The sequence below is a fragment of the Lampetra fluviatilis genome, unplaced genomic scaffold, assembly GCF_964198595.1.
Source record: "Lampetra fluviatilis unplaced genomic scaffold, kcLamFluv1.1 SCAFFOLD_593, whole genome shotgun sequence".
Taxonomy (NCBI): domain Eukaryota; kingdom Metazoa; phylum Chordata; class Hyperoartia; order Petromyzontiformes; family Petromyzontidae; genus Lampetra; species Lampetra fluviatilis.
In genome coordinates this window covers 14,309-22,500 of record NW_027621156.1, presented here as the reverse complement: position 1 = coordinate 22,500, position 8,192 = coordinate 14,309, and the positions used below count along the sequence as shown (strand labels likewise).

General features: G+C 61.4%; 1 long non-coding RNA gene across 1 annotated transcript in view; it reads right to left on the bottom strand.

Moving 5' to 3' along the window:
* The window catches only part of LOC144954866 (uncharacterized), a 25,460-nt gene extending 19,842 nt beyond the window's left edge, over positions 1 to 5,618 (bottom strand). Inside the window, exons 1-2 of the long non-coding RNA XR_013641407.1 lie at positions 5,423 to 5,618; positions 1 to 45 (exon numbers count right to left, since the gene is read on the bottom strand). The exon at positions 1 to 45 is cut by the window's left edge and continues 68 nt beyond it. This is a non-coding gene — a long non-coding RNA (uncharacterized LOC144954866). The remainder of the gene's footprint in view (positions 46 to 5,422) is intronic.
* Positions 5,619 to 8,192: the final 2,574 nt, after the last annotated feature.

Here is an 8,192-nt window from a genome sequence, read left to right as displayed (position 1 = left end):
CCGTCTCCCACACGCTCGTGGTCCTCTGGCTCCTCATTCGCGACTCTGGGGGGAGGGGTGAGTGGGTGGGTGAGTGGGTGAGTGGGTGAGTGGGTGGGTGAGTGGGTGAGTGGGTGGGTGAGTGAGAGAGTGGGTGGGTGAGTGGGTGGGTGGGTGAGTGAGAGAGTGGGTGGGTGAGAGAGTGGGTGGGTGAGTGAGAGAGTGGGTGGGTGAGAGAGTGGGTGGGTGGGTGAGTGGGTGAGTGAGTGAGAGAGTGAGTGGGTGGGTGGGTGAGTGGGTGAGTGGGTGAGTGGGTGGGTGAGTGGGTGGGTGGGTGAGTGAGAGAGTGGGTGGGTGAGAGAGTGGGTGGGTGGGTGAGTGGGTGAGTGAGTGAGAGAGTGGGTGGGTGAGTGGGTGGGTGAGTGGGTGAGGGGGGTGAGTGGGTGGGTGGGTGAGATAGTGGGTGGGTGAGTGGGTGGGTGAGTGGGTAGGTGGGTGGGTGGGTGAGTGGGTGAGTGGATGAGTGGGTGGGTGAGTGAGTGGGTGGGGGGGGGGGGTGGGTGGGTGAGTGGGTGAGTGAGTGAGTGGGTGAGTGGGTGGGTGGGTGAGTGGGTGGGTGAGTGGGTGAGGGGGGTGAGTGGGTGGGTGGGTGGGTGAGAAAGTGGGTGGGTGAGTGGGTGGGTGAGTGGGTAGGTGGGTGGGTGGGTGAGTGGGTGAGTGGATGAGTGGGTGGGTGAGTGAGTGGGTGGGGGGGGGGTGGGTGGGTGAGTGGGTGAGTGAGTGAGTGGGTGAGTGGGTGAGTGGGTGAGTGGGGGAATGGGTGGGTGAGTGAGTGAGTGGGTAGGTAGGTGGGTGAGTGAGTGGGTGGATGAGTGGGTGGGTGGGTTAGTGGGTGAGTGGGTGGGGGGGGGGTGGGTGAGTGGGTGAGTGGGTGAGTGAGTGAGTGGGTGGGTGAGGGTGGGTGAGTGGGTGAGGGGGGTGAGTGGGTGAGGGGGGTGAGTGGGTGAGGGGGGTGAGTGGGTGGGTGAGTGGGTGATTGGGTGAGTGGGTGGGTGAGTAGGTGAGTGGGTGAGGGGGGTGAGTGGGTGAGTGGGTGAGTGGGTGAGAGAGTGGGTGGGTGGGTGGGTGGGTGAGTGGGTGGGTGGGTGAGTGGGTGAGTGGGTGAGTGAGTGAGTGGGTGAGTGGGTGAGAGAGTGTGTGAGTGGGTGGGTGGGTGAGAGAGTGGGTGGGTGGGTGAGTGAGTGGGTGAGTGGGTGAGTGGATGAGTGGGTGGGTGAGTGGGTGGGTGGGTGGGTGAGAAAGTGGGTGGGTGAGTGGGTGAGTGAGTGGGTGGGGGGGGGGGTGGGTGAGTGGGTGAGTGGGTGAGTGGGTGAGTGGGTGAGTGGGTGAGTGGGGGAATGGGTGGGTGAGTGAGTGAGTGAGTGGGTGGGTGGGTGGGTGAGTGAGTGGGTGGGTGAGTGGGTGGGTGGGTTAGTGGGTGAGTGAGTGGGTGGGGGGGGGGGTGGGTGAGTGGGTGAGCGGGTGAGTGAGTGAGTGGGTGAGTGGGTGAGTGGGGGAATGGGTGGGTGAGTGAGTGAGTGGGTGGGTGGGTGAGTGGGTGGGTGAGTGGGTGGGTGGGTTAGTGGGTGAGTGAGTGAGTGGGTTGTTGGGTGAGTGGGTGAGAGAGTGGGTGGGTGGGTGAGAGCGTGGGTGGGTGGGTGAGAGAGTGGGTGGGTGGGTGAGAGAGTGAGTTGGTGGGTGAATGGGTGGGTGAGTGAGTGGGTGAGTGGGGGAATGGGTGGGTGAGTGAGTGGGTGGGTGGGTGAGAGAGTGAGTGGGTGGGTGAATGGGTGGGTGAGTGAGTGGGTGAGTGGGTGGGTGAGTGGGTAGGTGGGTGGGTGGGTGAGTGGGTGAGTGGATGAGTGGGTGGGTGAGTGAGTGGGTGGGGGGGGGGGGGTGGGTGAGTGGGTGAGTGGGTGAGTGAGTGGGTGAGTGGGTGAGTGGGTGAATGGGGGAATGGGTGGGTGAGTGAGTGAGTGAGTGGGTGGGTGGGTGGGTGAGTGAGTGGGTGGGTGAGTGGGTGGGTGGGTTAGTGGGTGAGTGAGTGGGTGGGGGGGTGAGGGTGGGTGAGTGGGTGAGGGGGGTGAGTGGGAGTGGGTGGGTGAGTGGGTGAGTGGGTGGGTGAGTGGGTGAGTGGGTGAGGGGGGTGAGTGGGTGGGTGAGTGGGTGAGTGGGTGGGTGGGTGAGTGGGTGAGTGGGTGAGTGGGTGAGGGAGTGGGTGGGTGGGTGAGTGGGTGAGTGGGTGAGTGGGTGAGAGAGTGGGTGGGTGGGTGGGTGAGTGGGTGGGTGGGTGAGTGGGTGAGTGCGTGAGTGAGTGAGTGGGTGAGAGAGTGTGTGAGTGGGTGGGTGGGTGAGAGAGTGGGTGGGTGGGTGAGTGAGTGGGTGAGTGGATGAGTGGGTGGGTGAGTGGGTGGGTGGGTGGGTGAGAAAGTGGGTGGGTGAGTGGGTGAGTGAGTGGGTGGGGGGGGGGGGGTGGGTGAGTGGGTGAGTGGGTGAGTGAGTGAGTGGGTGAGTGGGTGAGTGGGGGAATGGGTGGGTGAGTGAGTGAGTGAGTGGGTGGGTGGGTGGGTGGGTGAGTGAGTGGGTGGGTGAGTGGGTGGGTGGGTTAGTGGGTGAGTGAGTGGGTGGGGGGGGGTGGGTGAGTGGGTGAGTGGGTGAGTGAGTGAGTGGGTGAGTGGGTGAGTGGGTGAGTGGGGGAATGGGTGGGTGAGTGAGTGAGTGGGTGGGTGGGTGGGTGGGTGAGTGGGTGGGTGAGTGGGTGGGTGGGTTAGTGGGTGAGTGAGTGAGTGGGTTGTTGGGTGAGTGGGTGAGAGAGTGGGTGGGTGGGTGAGAGAGTGAGTTGGTGGGTGAATGGGTGGGTGAGTGAGTGGGTGAGTGGAGGAATGGGTGGGTGAGTGAGTGGGTGGGTGGGTGAGAGAGTGAGTGGGTGGGTTAATGGGTGGGTGAGTGAGTGGGTGAGTGGGGGAATGGGTGGGTGAGTGAGTGAGTGAGTGGGTGGGTGAGTGAGTGGGTGGGTGGGTTAGTGGGTGAGTGGGTGAGTGAGTTGTTGAGAGAGTGGGTGAGAGAGTGGGTGGGTGGGTGAGTGGGTGGGTGGGTGGGTGAGAGAGTGGGTGGGTGGGTGGGTGGGGGGGTGAGTGGGTGAGTGAGTGGGTGAGTGGGTGGGTGAGTGAGTGAGTGAGTGGGTGGGTGGGTGAGAGAGTGGGTGGGTGGGTGAGTGGGTGGGTGAGTGGTTGGGTGAGTGGGTAGGTGGGTGGGTGGGTGAGTGGGTGAGTGGATGAGTGGGTGGGTGAGTGAGTGGGTGGGGGGGGGCGGTGGGTGAGTGGGTGAGTGGGTGGGTGAGTGAGTGAGTGAGTGGGTGGGTGGGTGGGTGAGTGAGTGGGTGGGTGGGTGGGTTAGTGGGTGAGTGAGTGAGTGGGTTGTTGGGTGAGTGGGTGAGAGAGTGGGTGGGTGGGTGAGTGAGTGAGTGGGTGGGTGGGTGAGAGAGTGAGTGGGTGGGTGAATGGGTGGGTGAGTGAGTGGGTGAGTGGGTGAGTGGGGGAATGGGTGAGTGAGTGAGTGAGTGGGTGGGTAGGTGGGTGAGTGAGTAGGTGGGTGAGTGAGTGGGTGGGTGAGTGGGTGGGTGGGTTAGTGGGTGAGTGAGTTGTTGAGAGAGTGGGTGAGAGAGTGGGAGGGTGGGTGAGTGGGTGGGTGGGTGAGAAAATGGGTGGGTGGGTGGGTGGGGGGGTTAGTGGGTGAGTGAGTGGGTGGGTGGGTGAGTGAATGAGTGGGTGATTGGGTGAGCGGGTTAGTGAGTACGTGTATGAGTGAGTGAGTGAGTGGGTGAGTGAGTGGGTGAGTGAGTGGTTGAGTGAGTGGGTGAGTGGGTGAGTGGGTGAGTGAGTGGGTGAGTGAGTGGGTGGGTGGGTGGGTGAGTGGGAGGGTGGGTGGGTGAGTGGGTGGGTGAGTGGGTGGGTGAGTGGGTGAGTGGGTGAGTGGGTGGGTGTGTTGGTGGGTGAGTGGGTGGGTGGGTGGGTGAGTGAATGAGTGGGTGATTGGGTGAGCGGGTTAGTGAGTACGTGTATGAGTGAGTGAGTGGGTGAGTGAGTGGGTGAGTGAGTGGGTGAGTGAGTGGGTGAGTGGGTGAGTGGGTGAGTGGGTGAGTGAGTGGGTGGGTGGGTGGGTGAGTGGGTGGGTGGGTGGGTGAGTGAGTGAGTGGGTGAGTTGAGTGGGTGAGAGAGTGGGTGAGTGAGTGGGTGAGTGAGTGGGTAAGTGAGTGGGTGAGTGAGTGGGTGAGTGAGTGGGTGAGTGAGTGGGTGAGTGAGTGGGTGAGTGAGTGGGTGAGTGAGTGGGTGAGTGGGTGAGTGGGTGAGTGAGTGGGTGAGTGAGTGGGTGGGTGGGTGGGTGAGTGGGTGGGTGGGTGGGTGAGTGAGTGAGTGGGTGAGTTGAGTGGGTGAGTGAGTGGGTGAGTGAGTGAGTGGGTGAGTGAGTGAGTGGGTGAGTGAGTGGGTGAGTGAGTGGGTGAGTGAGTGAGTGGGTGAGTGAGTGGGTGAGTGAGTGGGTGAGTGAGTGGGTGAGTGAGTGGGTGGGTAAGTGAGTGGGTGAGTGAGTGAGTGGGTGAGTGAGTGGGTGAGTGAGTGGGTGAGTGAGTGGGTGAGTGAGTGAGTGGGTGAGTGAGTGGGTGAGTGAGTGGGTGAGTGAGTGGGTGAGTGAGTGGGTGGGTAAGTGAGTGGGTGAGTGAGTGAGTGGGTGAGTTACGTGGGTGAGTGAGTGAGTGGGTGAGTGAGTGAGTGTGGCTGAGTGAGTGGGTCGTGACTGAGTGTAGTGGCGTGAGTGAGTGAGTGTGTGAGTGAGTTCGATTGGCTGAGTGAGTGAGTTCGAGTCGTGAGTGGTGTGAGTGAGTGTGAGGTGAGTGAGGTGGAGTGAAGTGAGTAGAGTGAGTGAGTCGAGTTGAGTGAGTGAGTTCGTTGGTGAGTGAGTGAGTGAGTGGGTGAGTGAGTGGGTGAGTGAGTAGGTGGGTGAGTGGGTGCGTGAGTGAGTGAGTTCGTCGGTGAGTGAGTGAGTGAGTGGGTGAGTGAGTGAGTGGGTGAGTGAGTGGGTGAGTGAGTAGGTGAGTGAGTGGGTGCGTGAGTGAGTGAGTTCGTTGGTGAGTGAGTGAGTGAGTTCGTGGGTGAGTGAGTGAGTGTGTGAGTGGGTGGGTGGCTGAGTGAGTGAGTTCGTGACTGAGTGAGTGGGTGAGTGAGTAGGTGAGTGAGTGGGTGCGTGAGTGAGTGAGTTCGTTGGTGAGTGAGTGAGTGAGTTCGTGGGTGAGTAAGTGAGTGGGTTAATTAGGCTGTTAGTTAGGGGGTGAGTTCGGGAGTGATCTAGGGGTGTGTGTGTGTACAGGGGGTAAGAATGAAATAGGGGGGGGGGGGGGCCCCCCACTCACTGTTCTTGAGCGTGGCAGGGGTGGTGTGTGTGCGTCTCCCCATAACCAGAGACACCTGTTCCTGCACCCGTTGACCCTCCCGGCCCCCCACCGCATCGCCCCCCATGGAGACCACGGGGGGCAGTGCCAGGGTGGAGGAGCCCCCCAGAGGGGGGGAGCCCCCCCTCGTCACCGTGCGGAGAAAGCCGTCCATAGACCTCCTACGGGGCGGTGGGTGGGTGGGATACGGAGGGATTGGTGGTGGTGGTGGTGGGGGGGTGAGTGGGTGAGTGAGTGGGTGGGTGAGTTTGAGTGGGTGGGTGAGTGGGTGGGTGGGTGGGTGAGTGGGTGAGTGAGTGAGTGGGTGGGTGAGTGGGTGAGTGAGTGAGTGGGTGGGTGGGTGGGTGAGTGGGTGGGTGAGTGGGTGAGTGAGTGGGTGGGTGAGTTTGAGTGGGTGGGTGAGTGGGTGGGTGGGTGGGTGAGTGGGTGAGTGAGTGGGTGGGTGGGTGAGTGGGTGAGTGGGTGAGTGGGTGGGTGGGTGGGTGAGTGAGTGAGTGGGTGGGTGAGTGGGTGGGTGGGTGAGTGGGTGAGTGAGTGGGTGGGTGGGTGAGTGGGTGGGTGAGTGGGTGGGTGAGTGGGTGAGCTTGAGTGGGTGGGTGAGTGGGTGGGTGAGTGGGTGAGTGAGTGGGTGGGTGAGTTTGAGTGGGTGGGTGAGTGGGTGGGTGGGTGGGTGAGTGGGTGAGTGAGTGAGTGAGTGGGTGGGTGAGTGGGTGGGTGGGTGAGTGGGTGAGTGAGTGGGTAGGTGGGTGAGTGGGTGGGTGAGTGGGTGGGTGGGTGAGTGGGTGGGTGGATGGGTGGGTGAGTGAGTGAGTGGGTGGGTGAGTGGGTGGGTGGTCATGGGTGAGTGAGTGGGTGAGTGGGTGGGTGGGTGAGTGAGTGCGTGGGTGGGTAAGTGCGTGGGTGGGTGAGTGAGTGTGTGGGTGAGTTTGTGGGTGAGTCAGTGTGTGGGTGGGTGAGTGTGTGGGTGAGTGGGTGAGTGAGTGGGTGAGTCAGTGAGTGGGTGGGTGAGTGGGTGGGTGAGTGAGTGTGTGGGTGAGTGGGTGAGTCAGTGAGTGGGTGAGTCAGTGTGTGGGTGAGTGAGTGTGTGGGTGAGTGAGTGTGCGGGTGGGTGAGTGTGTGGGTGGGTGAGTGTGTGAGTGAGTGGGTGGGTGAGTGTGTGGGTGAGTGAGTGTGTGTGTGTGTTGGTGAGTGAGTGTGGGTGGGTGAGTGGGTGAGCGAGTGTGTGGGTGAGTCAGTGTGTGGGTGAGTGGGTGGGTGAGTCAGTGTTTGTGTGAGTGGGTGGGTGAGTGAGTGTGGGTGGGTGAGTGTGTGGGTGAGTGGGTGGGTGAGTCAGTGTGTGGGTGAGTGGGTGGGTGTGTGAGTTTGTGAGCGGGTGGGTGAGCAGGTGGGTGAGTGGGTGAGTCAGTGTGTGAGTCAGTGGGTGGGTGAGTCAGTGCGTGGGTGAGTGGGTGGGTGAGTCAGTGTGTGTGTGAGTGGGTGGGTGTGTGAGTGTGTGAGCGGGTGGGTGAGCAGGTGGGTGAGTGGATGAGTGTGTGGGTGAGTGTGTGGGTGAGTCAGTGTGTGTGTGAGTGGGTGGGTGAGTCAGTGTTTGTGTGAGTGGGTGGGTGTGTGAGTTTGTGAGCGAGTGGGTGAGCAGGTGGGTGAGTGTATGAGTAAGTGGGTGAGTGTGTGGGTGAGTCAGTGTGTGGGTGAGTGGGTGGGTGAGTCAGTGTGTGGGTGAGTGGGTGGGTGTGTGAGTTTGTGAGCGGGTGGGTTAGCAGGTGGGTGAGTGGATGAGTGTGTGGGTGAGTGTGTGGGTGAGTCAGTGTGTGGGTGAGTGGGTGGGTGAGTCAGTGTGTGGGTGAGTGGGTGGGTGTGTGAGTGTGTGAGCGGGTGGGTGAGCAAGTGGGTGAGTGGGTGAGTAAGTGGGTGAGTGTGTGGGTGAGTGTGTGGGTGAGTCAGTGTGTGGGTAAGTGGGTGGGTGAGTCAGTGTTTGTGTGAGTGGGTGGGTGTGTGAGTTTGTGAGCGGGTGGGTGAGCAGGTGGGTGAGTGGGTGAGTAAGTGGGTGAGTGTGTGGGTGAGTCAGTGTGTGTGTGAGTGGGTGGGTGTGTGAGTGTGTGAGCGGGTGGGTGAGCAGGTGGGTGAGTGGATGAGTAAGTGGGTGAGTGTGTGGGTGAGTCAGTGTGTGGGTGAGTGGGTGGGTGAGTCAGTGTGTGGGTGAGTGGGTGGGTGTGTGAGTGTGTGAGCGGGTGGGTGAGCAGGTGGGTGAGTGGATGAGTGTGTGGGTGAGTGTGTGGGTGAGTGTGTGGGTGAGTCAGTGTGTGAGTGAGTGGGTGGGTGAGTGTGTGGGTGAGTCAGTTTCCGGATAGGTGAGTGTGTGGGTGAGTGTGTGGGTGAGTCAGTGTGTGTGTGAGTGAGTGGGTGAGTGTGTGGGTGAGTGAGTGTGGGTGGGTGAGTGTGTGAGTCAGTGTGTGGGTGAGTGGGTGGGTGAGTCAGTGTGTCGGTGAGTGGGTGGGTGTGTGAGTTTGTGAGCGAGTGGGTGAGCAAGTGGGTGAGTGGATGAGTAAGTGGGTGAGTGTGTGGGTGAGTGTGTGGGTGAGTCAGTGTGTGGGTGAGTGGGTGGGTGAGTCAGTGTTTGTGTGAGTGGGTGGGTGTGTGAGTGTGTGAGCGGGTGGGTGAGCAGGTGGGTGAGTGGATGAGTGTGTGGGTGAGTGTGTGGGTGAGTCAGTGTGTGGGTGAGTGGGTGGGTGAG